The sequence below is a fragment of the Dendrobates tinctorius genome, unplaced genomic scaffold (assembly GCF_039654945.1).
Source record: "Dendrobates tinctorius isolate UK_male_01 unplaced genomic scaffold, ASM3965494v1 ptg000004l, whole genome shotgun sequence".
NCBI lineage: Eukaryota > Metazoa > Chordata > Amphibia > Anura > Dendrobatidae > Dendrobates > Dendrobates tinctorius.
The window spans coordinates 41,700,551-41,714,563 of record NW_027361672.1 but is presented as its reverse complement, the minus strand read 5'-3'; the positions used below and the strand labels follow the sequence as shown (position 1 = coordinate 41,714,563).

Sequence of the window (14,013 nt, the reverse complement as noted above, 5' to 3'; positions counted from 1 at the left end):
CATTCTAATTGTATTCTGAATCTTACAGGTAAGCTATATGATCGAAGCTAAACTCATTTTACGAATAGAGATGATTGCCATAGATTGCTGCTAATTGCATGTAATAAAATTTAACTGTAACATTTTCAACGGGAAAATGGAAGACAACAAATGTGATACATAAATAAAAACTATCCACTTCTGAATATAATTTGAAAGAACATGAATGTCAGTAGCAAATATACTGGAAGCAAAAAGAAAACTAATAATGCAAGGCCTTACATATAATTCACAGGATCTCACAGGAAATGTCATAATTTTCCACCCACAATAAAAAAAGTATTCAGTGGAGTATGCAGGGTCCTGACACATATGCAAAGTCAGAGAAAAGCATGCCTCGCACCTTTTATAGAAAGGGAGATGGACATGTATTGTAGTGCATACACAATAATCGTGCACCTTAATGTTTTCACCCCTTTAAACCCTTCACCCTGATGCCTGTTTTCGCCTTCCTGACCAGGCCAAATTTTATAATTCTGACCAGTGTCACTTTATGTAGTCATAACTCTGGAATTTGAAATATTGTACTTCATGATAAGGGAAAAATTTTTTCAATATGACTTGCGTTTATTTGTAAAAAAAAAAACTGAAACATTTTGGGAAAATGTTGAAAAATTTACAATTTTCAAACTTTTGATTTTTATGCCCTTAAATCAAAGCGTTTGTCACACAAAATAGTTCATAAATAACATTTCCCTCATGTCTACTTTATATCAGCACAATTTTTGAAACATATTTCAGATCAAAATGTGTCGCTGTGAATATGCTTTTTTAATTGAAGTTTTATTCATCACTGACATGGATTACACATGCTTTTATCCTTTCTGAATGCAAAGGACTTTTAAGGAGATCTTCTGGATGCGGGACCTTGCTTTTTTTCTTTTTCATTTCCCTGCTGCAGCGTGGGAGTCTGTGCAAGCTAATCAATCTCTAAGGGGTGGTGAGCAGACAATTTTTTCTTCATTTTTTTCCCATTTGAAGTGATGTTGGGAGGTCTATATGACAGAAAATGCCCAAAAGTGACACAATTCTAAAAGCTGCACTCCTCAAGATGCACAAAACCACATTCAAGAAGTTTATTCACCTATAGGGTTCTTCACAGGAATTGAAGCAATATGTAAGGAAGAAATGAACAATTAACTTCTTTTCACAAAAATGTTACTTTAGATGCAAATTTGTTTATATTCAAGAGGATAAAACAGACCCCAAAGTTTGTTGTGCAACTTGAGTATGCTGATACCCAATATGTGGGGAAAAACTACAGTTTGTGTGCACGGCAGGGTTTGGAAGGGAAGGAGCGCCATTTGACTTTTTGAATGCAAAATTTGTTGGAACCATTAGTGGATGCCATGTCGCATTAGGAGAGCCACTGATGTGCCTAAACAGAGGAAATCCCCCACAAATGACAACATTTTGTAAACTTGACAAGGAACTTATCTAGATGTGTGGTGAGTACCTTGAACCCCCAGGTACTTCAAAAAAGTTTATAGCGTAGAGCTGTTAAAATAAAAAAAACATATTTTTCCACAAAATGTTCTTTTAGACCCAAATTTTTCATTTTTACAACTATATCAGTAGAAAATGGACCACAAAATTTGTTGTGCATTTTCTCCTGAGTAGACTGATACCCCGTATGTGGTTGAAAACTACTTTTGAGACATAGCGGAAAACTCAGAAGGGAAGAAGCGCCATATTGGAGTTCACATTCTGCTGGACTGGTTTGCGAGTGCCATATCACATTGGCCGAGCCCCTGAGGTGCCAGAACAGCAGGGCCCCCCATAATTGACTCCATTTTACAAACTATACCACTCAATGAATTCATCTAGGGGTGCAGTGATTATATTGACACTACAGGTGTGTCACAGAATTTTATACCATTGGGCAATAAAGAAAAAATAATTAAAGTTTTACCACAAAAATTTTGTTTTAGCCTCAGATTTTACATATTCACACAAGGAAATGGGTAAAAATGGTACCAAAATTTGTCCCACATTTTCTGCTGAATGCAGAAATACCCCATATGTGGCTGTACAATACTGCTTAGCCATACAATGAGACTTGGGAGGGACACAGCGCTCTTTGCCTCTTGGAGTACAGGTTTTCCTAGAATAGTTTGCACATCATATACAGAGGCCCTGAGCGCTAGAAGAGCAAAATCCCCTGCAAATGTCCCAATTTTAGAAATTATACCCCTTTGTGAATTTATCTACAGGAGTATTGATAATTTTGACTACATAAGTGATTCACAGAAACAATCAGCAATGGATGTTGCTGAGCGAAAATTGCAAGCTGCCATTGTTGTGGCCGGTATGTTGTATCCACCAGTACGTTGTAGTGACCAGTCCATTATGCCCAGCTCATGCTTCTGGATATATGCAACTGTAAATTAGGCAGGCCCTCATTGCTAAAGAAATACCAAATATGTGGCTACTAATTGTGGTTTACGCACCCTGGGGCTCAGAAGGGCGGGTGCATTTGGATTTAGGAGTGCAGAATTTGCTGAATTTCTTTTGTGAGGGCGACGAGCAATTTCACTTTTGTGTGAGCCGAGCCTTACTGTGATCTTTGGGAGGCAGATTGAAAAAATCAACAGCAGGTGTTTTATTTATTTTTTATGCCATTCCTCATGCAGTATAAGTGATTAGACAAATTTATTCTTTGGGTCGGTGCAATTACAGCGATACCTGATTTATATTTTTTTTATGTTTGTCTGCTTTCACACACTAAAAGACACTTTTCATTGCGAAAACAATTTGTGCATCCATATATTTTGATAACTATACATTTTCCATATTTCAACTGACAGAGTCATGTGATGGCTTGCTTTTAGCGGAATGAGTTGACGCTTTTATTGGTGCCATTTTAGAGCAAATTACATTTTTTGATCGCTTTCTATTCCAATTTTTGTGAGGCAATGTGAACAAAAACAGCAATTGTTTTTTATTTTTTTTTTATTCTGTACATGATGATTCGTCTGAGAATATCACATGTTTTCACTGCTCGAGGGACCAATTATGGAGGTTTCTACACCACTCTAAACGCTTGGAAACATTTGTCATTGAGAGCAGGGGTATTCGAATTGCAGCTCTTGCATGGAATCCAGATTTGTGCAGCTCCCGACGAACGGTTTTCGTGGAAACTGTGTTCTGTAGGTGTTGATTGAGCTCAGCAGTGATTTTCGGAGCCGTGGTTTTGCGATTCTCTCTCACAATTCGCTTTAGGGTCCGACGGTTTCTCTCAGTCAATTTCGACTTTCGGCTGGACCTGTGCTTTGCTGCGGACGTTTTTTCTTCTCTTTCAAAGGCAGTCATTAATTTGGAGACAGTACCTCTTGACATGCCAAGCATTCGTGCACTTTCTGTTACACTAGCGCCTGCCATACGAGCACCAACAATTTGGTCTCTTTGAAAATCCGAGAGGTCTGCCATTGGTATCAGGTTTTCATCAATGATCTTACAATTCTGCAAAACAAACAGTTAATTTACATACACATATCACATAACACAAATAATCAACTACAAAACATTACCATATGTCACGGTTTGCATGTTTATAACATGTTCGAAGATTATGATGCCAAAACGTTAGGTGTTTTCATTATTTTGTCCAACCCCTGTATTTGATTGCGTTTTATTCCACTTTTTGTTTGGCGGTATGATGATAGAGCATCGTTTTTTGCCTTTTTTTATTATTTTTTTTTACTGTGCTCAGTAAAAGGATTAAGTAGTTTTATAGCTCGAGTTGTTCCAGATTCAGCAATATCAAATATGTTTACTTTTGCTTGTCTATTTTTGTTTTAACATAAATACATGTATTTATTTGATTACTATATTTTCTTTTTTTGTTCTTTATTTTGTGATTTGGAGAATTAGAGCACAGCTGCGAAGGAGACAAATAAATTAATTTCTCCATCTCCTCCATTCCCGGTGTATGTGGGAATCGTACTGCACTTAGGTGGTATCTGAGTGCACTGCGATGTTTCACACACACACACCTATAGACTTATTGCATAAATATACACATATTACCGATTCATGGATGCAGTCGCAGCATGCTTCCATTGTTTTCACATGCCGAATCGTCATGAGAAAATAATCGCAGAAGTAAACAGCCCCAAAGGTTAACATTTGGCCGAGTGCAATCCGATTTGTTAATGGATTGCAATCGTCCAATTACATCGCAAGTGTGAGCAAGTCCTTACCCTGACTGATTGCTGCTCTAATACTCTGCAATGTTTTTGCATTGAAGGGCATTAGAACAGTGCACAGCAGGCAGGGAGGAGTCATATCTGCTCCCGCTCTCCATGGTCATCTTTTGTCTCGTGGTCACAATGGAGACCATCGGCACTACGCGACTGCAATTGCGTTGTGCCGATGGGAGCAGAGAGGGAGCTCCCTCTCTCTGCAATGACCATCAATGTCGCTGTCGCTATTGACAGCGGCATCATAGTGGTTAAACGCCCACGATTGGTGCTACCACTGATTGTGGACATTGCTGCACAGTGCCAGCTCTCATACAGAGCTGACCCCCCATTTTATCGCAAAAGCGCTCAGTGCTCCATGTTTTCCCATGTTGCAAGGATCTGTATACAATTCCTGGAAGCTGAAAACATCCCAGTTCTTGCATATCTAGCATACTCATCGGATATGTCACCTATTGAACATGTGTGGGAAGCTCTGAATCGGAGTATATAACAACGTGTTCAAGTTTCTGCCAATATCCAGCAACTTCAGTGTCATTGAAGAGGAGAGGACCAACATTCCACAGGCCTCAATTAGCAACCTAATCAACTCTATGTGAAGAAGATGTGTTGCACTGCATGAGGAAATGGTGGTCACACCAGATACTAACTCATTTTCTGACCCCCCGGGATTCTCACAAATACAGTAAATCTGCACATTTTAGAGTGGCCTTATATTGTGTCCAGCCTAAAGGCCCCATCACACACAGCAATCTCGCTAGCGAGATCGCTGATTTTGTGATGCCACAGCGATCTCACCAACGAGATCGCTGTGTGTGACGGGGATCAGCGACCGGGCCCCCTGCCGGGTATCGCTGATCGTGCACTATCGTACACCGCCATTTTTTGAACGTTGCTCTCCTGCTGGCCAGCGCGCATCGCTGTGTGTGGCAGCGGGAGCCAACAATCAGCGATGCTCCCAGTGCTCTAAGCAGGCGCTGGGAGCTGGTCTCTAAGGTAAATATCGGGTTACTAAGCGGCGCGCATCACTTAGTTACCCGATGTGTACCTTAGAAACCTGCGTGCTAGCAGCTCCTGGCTCCAGCACGCAGGTTAGTAACCCGATATTTACCTTAGATACCAGCATCCTTGCTGGTCCTGATCGCTGGTGAAGCTGCCTGTTTGGCAGCTCACCAGCGATCATGTAGTGATGCACCAGCGATGCTGACAAGGTTGTATTGTTGTCGGGATCGCTGGTGCATCATTTAGTGTAACGTGGCCTTTAGACACAACTGTGCAATAATCATGCTGTCTAATCAGCATCTTGATATGCCACACCTGTGAGGTGGACGGATTATCTCAGCAAAGGAGAAGTGCTCACCAACACTGATTTAGACAGATTTGTGAACAATATTTGAGAGAAAAAGGCCTTTTGTGTACATGGAAAAAGTTTTAGATGTTTGAGCTCAGCTTATGAAAAATGGAAGCAAAAACAAGTGTTGACTTTATATTTTTGTTCAATGTATATATATATATACAGTATATCTACTATATAATCATCTAATTCTGTCTGTCTGTCTGTTTGTAACGGACAGGCGCAGTCCGGCCACGAATTGGCGTGGAATTCGAATAACGCACGCCACCGCTACCGTCAGGAGATCTGCGGCACTAGCTGCTGATCTCCCAACGGTTGCCACGGGTCATCTCCTGCCGCACGGAGGTCAGTGTCGACGCAGTCGGGAGATGACTGGCGCAGCGCTCAATGTGCGGATGGTACCCAGGGTCCGAAGGAGAGGAGACTCTCCTCCAGGCCCTGAATACCATAAACCTGTAAAAAATAGAATTAAAATAAAAAATAGTGATATACTCACCTTCCGACGGCCCCGGACTCTTTCCCTCTTCTCACCACGCACCGGCATCTTCCGGTCCCAGTAATGCTTTGCGCGAAGGACCGCTGATGACGTCGCACTCTCGCGATAGTGACGTCATCTCCGGTCCTTCGCACTAAGCTTTACTGGGACCGGAAGATGCCGGGAGCGTGGAGAGGAGATCGGGGGCTGTCTGAAGGTGAGAATAACCTTTTTTAAAATTTTTTAAAATTATTTTTTACATTCTCTCTTTTACTATTGATGCTGCATAAGCAGCATCAATAGTAAAAAGTTGATCACAATTGTCAAACACTAAGCTTGACAAGTGTGACCAACCTGTCAATCACATTCCAAGCAATGCTTCAAATCGCTTGGAATGCGCTTGAATTTCTGCAACGTGGGCACTTAGCCTCAGTGTGACACGCAGCAGCGACCAGGCCCCCGCTGTGAGATCGCCGATCGTGGTGGATTGTCCTGGACCATCTTTTGAACGTCGGTCTCCCGCTGGCCATATTCTGGAATACCCGATGTGTTAGAATCGGGCCACCATCTAGTATATATATACACTACCGTTCAAAAGTTTGGGGTCACCCAGACAATTTTGTGTTTTCCATGAAAACTCATACTTTTACTAATTAAATGAGATGCCAAATGAATTTAAAATCTAGTCAAGACATTGACAAGGTTCGAAAAAAAAGATTTTTATTTGAAATAATAATTTTCTCCTTTAAACTTTGCTTTTGTCAAAGAATGCTCCCTTTGCAGCAATTACAGCATTGCAGACCTTTGGCATTCTAGCAGTTAATTTGTTGAGGTACCCTGGAAAAATTTTACCCCAATCTTCCAGAAGCCCCTCCCACAAGTTGGTTTCGCTTGATGGGCACTTTTTGTGTACCATACGGTCAAGCTGTTCCCACAACAGCTCAATGGGGTTGAGATCTGGTGACTGCACTGGCCACTCCTTTACAGATAGAATACCAGCTGCCTTCTTCTTCCATAAGTAGTTCTTGCATAATTTGGAGGTGTGCTTTGGGTCATTGTCCTGTTGTAGGATGAAATTGGCTCCAATCAAGCGCTGTCCACAGGGTATGACATGGCGTTGCAAAAATGGAGAGATAGCCTTCCTTATTCAAAATCCATTTTACCATGTACAAATCTCCCACTTTACCAGCACCAAAGCAACCCCAGACCATCACATTACCTCCACCATGCTTGACAGATGGCATCAGGCATTCTTCCAGCATCTTTTCAGTTGTTCTGTGTCTCACAAATGTTCTTCTGTGTGATCCAAACACCTCAAACTTGGATTTGTCTGTCCATAACACTTTTTTCCAATGTTCCTGTCAAATGTCTGTGTTCTTTTACCAACAATAATCTTTTCCTTTTATTAGCCAGTCTCTGATATGACTTTTTCTTTGCCAGCATCCCAGAGTCGCCTCTTCACTGTAGACATTAAGACTGGCGTTTTGCGTGTACTATTTAATGAAGCTGTCAGTTGAGGACCTGTGAGGTGTCGATTTCTCAAACTACAGACTCTAATGTACTTGTATTGTTGCACAGTTGTGCAGCGGGGCCTCCCACTTCTCTTTCTACTCTGGTTAGAGCCCGTTTGTGCTCTCCTCTCAAGGGAGTAGTACACACTGTTGTAGGAAATCTTCAGTTTCTTGGCAATTTCTTGCATGGAATAGTCTTCATTTCTAAGAATAAGAATAGACTGTCGAGTTGTACATGAAAGTTCTTTTTTTCTGGCCATTTTGAGAGTTTAATGGAACCAACAAATGTAATGCTCCAGATTCTCAAATAGCTCAAAGGAAAGTCAGTTTTATAGCTTCTCTAATCAGCCAAACTGTTTTCAGCTGGGCTAACATACTTGCACAAGGGTTTTCAAGGGTATTCTAACATCCATTAGCCTTCTTACACAGTTAGCAAACACAAAGTACCATAAGAACACTGGAGTGATGGTTGTTGGAAATGGGCCTCTATACATCTAATAAGATATTGCACTACAAACCAGACATTTGCAGCTAGAATAGTCATTTACCACATTGACAATGTATAGAGTGTATTTCTGGATCATTTAATGTTAGCCTCATTGGGAAAAACTGTGCTTTTCTTTCAAAAATAAGAAAATTTCTAAGTGACCCCAAACTTTTGAACGGTAGTGTATATATATATATATATATATATATATATATATATATATATATAAAACAATGTGAATGTGGTTGAGAAAAACTGGTTCTGTAACACCTATAGAAGTGAATAGCAGTTAGGAAACAGTATAGGGCGTAACTCAGGAGTTCTGGAAAAAATTTAGCTAGTTGTGACCCCTACTGATCGCAAGAATGCTCAACCATTCATTCTCTGTGAGCCATCAAAAAAATGCCAAAAGCAGCACATGGCAGTTCCACTGGAAATGAATGGAGCAGCAGACAATTATGCCCATTTCATCTCCATTTTAATGGGAATAAAAGTGCCCCATTCTGCCGATTGGTGTGGGTCAGAGTGGTTGGACTTCCACTGATCTTATCCTGCTGATAGGTGATTAATATTTTTTTTTTCACCAGAAAATCGCTTTAAGAATTCAGTGTCTACATAAATCTGCTTCCCTCCTAAATCTGGTCAAACTGAGACACTAATTTGCAACAATGTTTAGACATGGCATGTTTGGGTAGCCTTTTCTTTCAGATGATATTCGGAAAGCTACAACTTGTAGAAGCTCAGGCTAGCAGACTTACATAAAACCACAATGTGCAATATTATTGCATCCTCTGGCATGGTGCTATATCATGTACTTCTATGTTTCTCTACCAGCATAATACATTTTTAATAAATGATTCTCCAGCCAGAGGGATAAGCGCATCTGTAAATAAATATAGTTATCTGTCAGCTACTAAACATGACATGAGTATGCAATGCTACGAAGGATATGCATGAATATGCACAGGATCTGTTTACAGAAATGAATGGAATGTGATTGCGTACTACAATAGAGCTTTATCCCTGCTCAGTTATATATCGATTTTTACTGAAAGCACGGGGTAAAAGAAATGGATTTAGTGCATGTAGAAAGTTATGTGGTGAAAGGTAAAGGCAGAGGTGAACTCCTAGGTCATGCAGTGGTAGTAATCACACACTGACCATGGTTGGGGTCTCTACAGAATTACACTTTTGTGTATGAAGTTTGCATGTTACTACACTCTTCAACCGTGCAAATTGCAATGCCAAGAACGAAAAGTTGTGAAATTATGAAAATCAGAGAATCATTAGACATATGAAAATGGTGAAAAAATGGCAACAAGAAATAAAAACATTTTAATTTATTCAGTATTAGGTATGAGTGCCACACGTAGAAATACAGGCATTTACATTCCTTAGTATTTTATCAATGATGTTATTAATATTTATCTGCCACGTTCAATGAAGTTGGGCTTGAAAATCATCAAAATCCACTTCTGGCAGCACCCTTTGCAATTACTGACCAATAGGGTCTTTGTAAGGCATATAAGTTTGTGTATTACTGCATGTGACACTCATTTTCAATGCTGAATAAATCTCGAGATGTTGTTAAAATTTTGTTTTTTTTATCATTTGCATACCATTAACATATCTATTGAACCTATGTTTTTCATATTTCCATGACTTTTCGTTCTTGATGTTGCAAAATCAATGTTGAAGAGTATATACAGCTCTGACAAAAATTAAGATTTACGTATGACGTGCCCATACGGCACTCCACATAGCATACCAGGCTTAACAGGTAAATCCTGTCTCTTATTTTGCACTTGGTTGTTTTCAATTGCTCATTTTGCACATATACTTATAGTGGTTTATCCACAATTGCATATTTGCACTATTACACTTTGGAGCACGCTTTCTTATGCAAAAAAAAGTTATTTTTTATATTATTTTTTATACAATTAATTAATATATTTTTTTCACTTGTTTGATGTATGGTCATTTGCCTAGCTTTATTAACTGAGCCTTATGTCATGGGTAACCAAGGTTTATATAATGTAACAATTAATTGATTTTTTTGTATTATGGTCCCATACATGTATTGTTAATGCGGTTTTGTGCCCTTTTAAATTATGCACTTGCATGTTGTGCCAAAATTCTAATAAAGGCAATTTTTTAAATCTAAAAATATTTGCATTTTATTATATTTTTTATCTGATTTATTTTATATCTCATACCCTGCTGGTTTTTATTTCCACCAATCTCTGAGTTTACAGTTCTACAGATACCAGATGGTTAGCCATCCATTTACTTCAGAGGGGATTTAATCAACCATAAAATACATTTTTATATATAGACTAGCTGATGAGCCTGGCATTGCCTGGGCATAGTAACCAACTGTGGTTAGTTATAACAAATTATAATGATTATATTGCACATAAAAAACATTTCACATCATATATTCAGCACTACAGATTTGCAACACAAATTAACTAAACGATAACCCAAGTATCCTCTCCTGTGTGATACTTTCTGCTGAACCGTGTACCTAATTCTATCATGTGTGTTACTGACTGCTGAGCCGTGTATCTAATAGACGATAACACCATAGAAATGACAAGAATAATAGGCCTCAGTTACCACAACTGTCTACAAAGAAAACTGTTGCTGATAGCAACCAATCACAGCTCATTTTTCATCTTTTAAACAGCTCTGGGACAGCGTGGCGAGTTTTGAGTGGCGTCTTTTGTGTTTTGACTTTTATGTGGTGAGGTTGGTGTATGTGTGGTGAAATGTGTGCTGAGGGTGGTATATGTGTTGAAGCACGTGGTAGTGTGTGGCGCATTTTGTGTGTGTGTTCATATCCCCGTGTGTGATGAGTATCCCATGTCAGGGCCCCACCTTAGCAACTGTACGGTATATACTCTTTGGTGCCATCGCTCTCATTCTTTAAGTCCCCCTTGTTCACATCTGGCAGCTGTCAATTTGCCTACAACACTTTTCCTTTCACTTTTTCCACATTATGTAGATAGGAGCAAAATTGTTTGGTGAATTGGAACGCACGGGGTTAAAATTTTGCCTCACAACATAGCCTATGACGCTCTTGGGGTCCAGACGTGTGACTGTGCCAAATTTTGTGGCTGTAGCTGCGACGGTGCGGATACCAATCCCGGACACACACACACACACACATTGAGCTTTATACTGTATATTAGATATATATGTGCCATTAATATTGTGTATAGTGGGTTTGATTTTACGCTCCTCTGTTTAATTCCCATTAGTGTAACAGACCCTGGAATTATTATTTCCCTCCCTTTGGGATTATAATCACATGAGCCATGTAGAATAATAACTAATGGCAGCACTCAACAACCTGAGTATTTTGTATTTTTTACTTATTTTACTCTCTTATATAGCACCATTAATTCCACAGCGTTTTACAGACTTTAACATCACTGTCCCCATTGTTGCTCTCAATCTAAATTATGATACCTATTAGTAAGTCTTTGTAGTACTTCTGTGATAGTGATCAGTCTCTCCTGGTGTCATAGCCATGGACAATGGCATCTTTCGGCAACCAAGTGCTGTACTTGGTCTGGAAGCAAGAATAAGTGTGTTGCTGCATGACTGCATCTTAACCCCTTCACGACCTTGGGATTTTCCATTTTTGCATTTTTGTTTTTCGCTCCCCTTCTTCCCAGAGCCATAACCTTTTTTATTTTTTCGTCAATATGGCCCCGTGAGGGCTTGTTTTTTGCAGGACGAGTTGTACATTTGAACAACACCATTGGTTTTAATATATAGTGAACCAACAGATGGGAAAAAAATTCCAAGTATAGTGAAATTGCAAAAAAAAAAGTGCTATTACACAATTTTATTACCATTTTCACTAAATGCTAAAACTGACCTGCCATTATGATTCTTCAGGTCATTATAAGTTCGTATATACCAAAGTTGTATATGTTCTTTTTTATTTAAGTGGTGAAAAAAATCCAAAGTTTGTAAAAAAAAAAAAAAAAGGAAAAAAATGGCACCTTCTTTGCGAGCCCATAGTATCTCCATTTTTCAGGATCTGGAACCAGGTGAGAGCTTATTTTATAATTCTATTTTGGGGTAGATAGGATTTTTTGATTGCCTGTTATTGCATTTTAGTGCAATGTTGCAGCGAACACAAAAATCTCCATTCTGGTGTTTCGATTCTTTTTCTTGTTATGATGTTTACTGATAATTATTTATATTGTGAATTTGTGATAGATTGGCCGTTTCTAAATTGAGCAATACCAAAAATGTTTATTTTTTTATTGTTTTACTGTGAATGGGGAAAAATAGGGAGATTCTATCCGCCGCTGTTAGGGGCACATGATATTTGATCAAATCAACTGTCATGTGCCTGAAAAGAACAAGACCTAAGACATACCTATATGTCATAGGTCATGAAGAGGTTAAATATTGTGATGTGACTGCAGATTTATTCCTCTTATTGCACATCTACATACAATCCCATCCTACAGTGCATACTCCTCTATAGACAGCCTCTATATGAGGTAGATTGCTCAACAGCCCCTGAATACAGCCTCCTATATGCAGTTTGTACTCCTCAGCCCCTATATACATCCTCATATATGCAGTACATACTCCTCAGCCCTTTTGATCTCATATCATGTCTCGATACCATGTTCCTCTCTGGTAGAAAGGAGAAGGGATGTCCTCAGAGATATATCTGCGTTCGCACGTATGGTAGTTCCTGATGTCGCCGCAAATTTTATAGGTTCAGTGCAGTAGAGGAAGAGGCGGCCGCAAGAAATAGCTAGCTTAGTAACTGATCGCACATCAGAGGAGAGAGAAATAGGGTCCCCGATCCCCCTGGTACCTCCCGGTGGCCCTCGAGCCCTCCTGCAACCTCCGGTGGGCGCAGCCATCTTTGTCCGGGAAGAAAATTGCAGATTCCATTCATTCATTCATTCAATGTACATTTTGATCAATGTGATAAACCCTATCACAGTGATCAAAAATAGTAAATACCCCCCTTAGTTAGGGAAATATAATGAAATAAATAAAATATATTTATTTTCATTTTCCTGTTAGGGTTAGCGTTGGAATTAGGGTTAGGCTTAGAATTAGGGTTAGAATTAGGGTTGGGATTAGGGTTAGGGTTGGGATTAGGGTTCAGGGTGTGTTGGGGTTAGGGTTGGAGCTAGAATTGAGGGGTTTCCACTATTTAGGCACATCAGGGGGTCTCCAAATGCGACATGGCGCCACCATTGATTCCAGACAATTTTGCGTTCAAAAAGTCAAATTGTGCTCCCTCCCTTCCGAGCCCAGACGTGTGCCTAAACAGTGGTTTACCCCAACATATGGGGCATCAGCATACTCAGGACAAATTGCACAACAACTTTGGGGATCTAATTTCTCCTGTTACCCTTGGTAAGATAAAAAATTGGGGGCTAAAAATCACTTTTGCTGAGAAAAAAAAAGATTCTTTATTTTCACAGCTCTGCGTTATAAACTTTTGTGAAGCACTTGGGTGTTCAAAGTGCTCATCACACATCTAGTTAAGCTTCTTCGGGGGTCTAGTTTCCAAAATGGGTTCATTTGGGGGGTTTCTACTGTTTACTCACATCAGGAGCATTGCAAATGCAACATGACACCCACAGAACATTCCATCAAAGTCTGCATTCCAAAATGGCGCTCCTTCCCTTCCAAGCTCTCCCATGTGCCCAAACAGTGGTTCCCCCCACATGTGGGGTACCAGTGTACTCAGGACAAATTGCAAAACAACTTTTGTGGTCCAATTTCTCCTGTTATCCTTGGTGAAATGAAAAATAGCGGGCTAAAAAAATCATTTGAGGAAAAAAATGATTTTTTATTTTCACGGCTCTGCGTTTATAAACTTCTGTGAAGCACTTGGGGGTTCAAAGTGCTCACCACACATCTAGATAAGCTCCTACAGGGGTCTAGTTTAC

The 14,013-nt window shown here is 39.7% G+C and overlaps 1 protein-coding gene across 1 annotated transcript in view; it reads right to left on the bottom strand.

Annotated features, from left to right (window-relative positions):
- The window catches only part of F13A1 (coagulation factor XIII A chain), a 309,831-nt gene that overhangs the window by 100,514 nt on the left and 195,304 nt on the right, over positions 1-14,013 (bottom strand). The window lies entirely within an intron of this gene.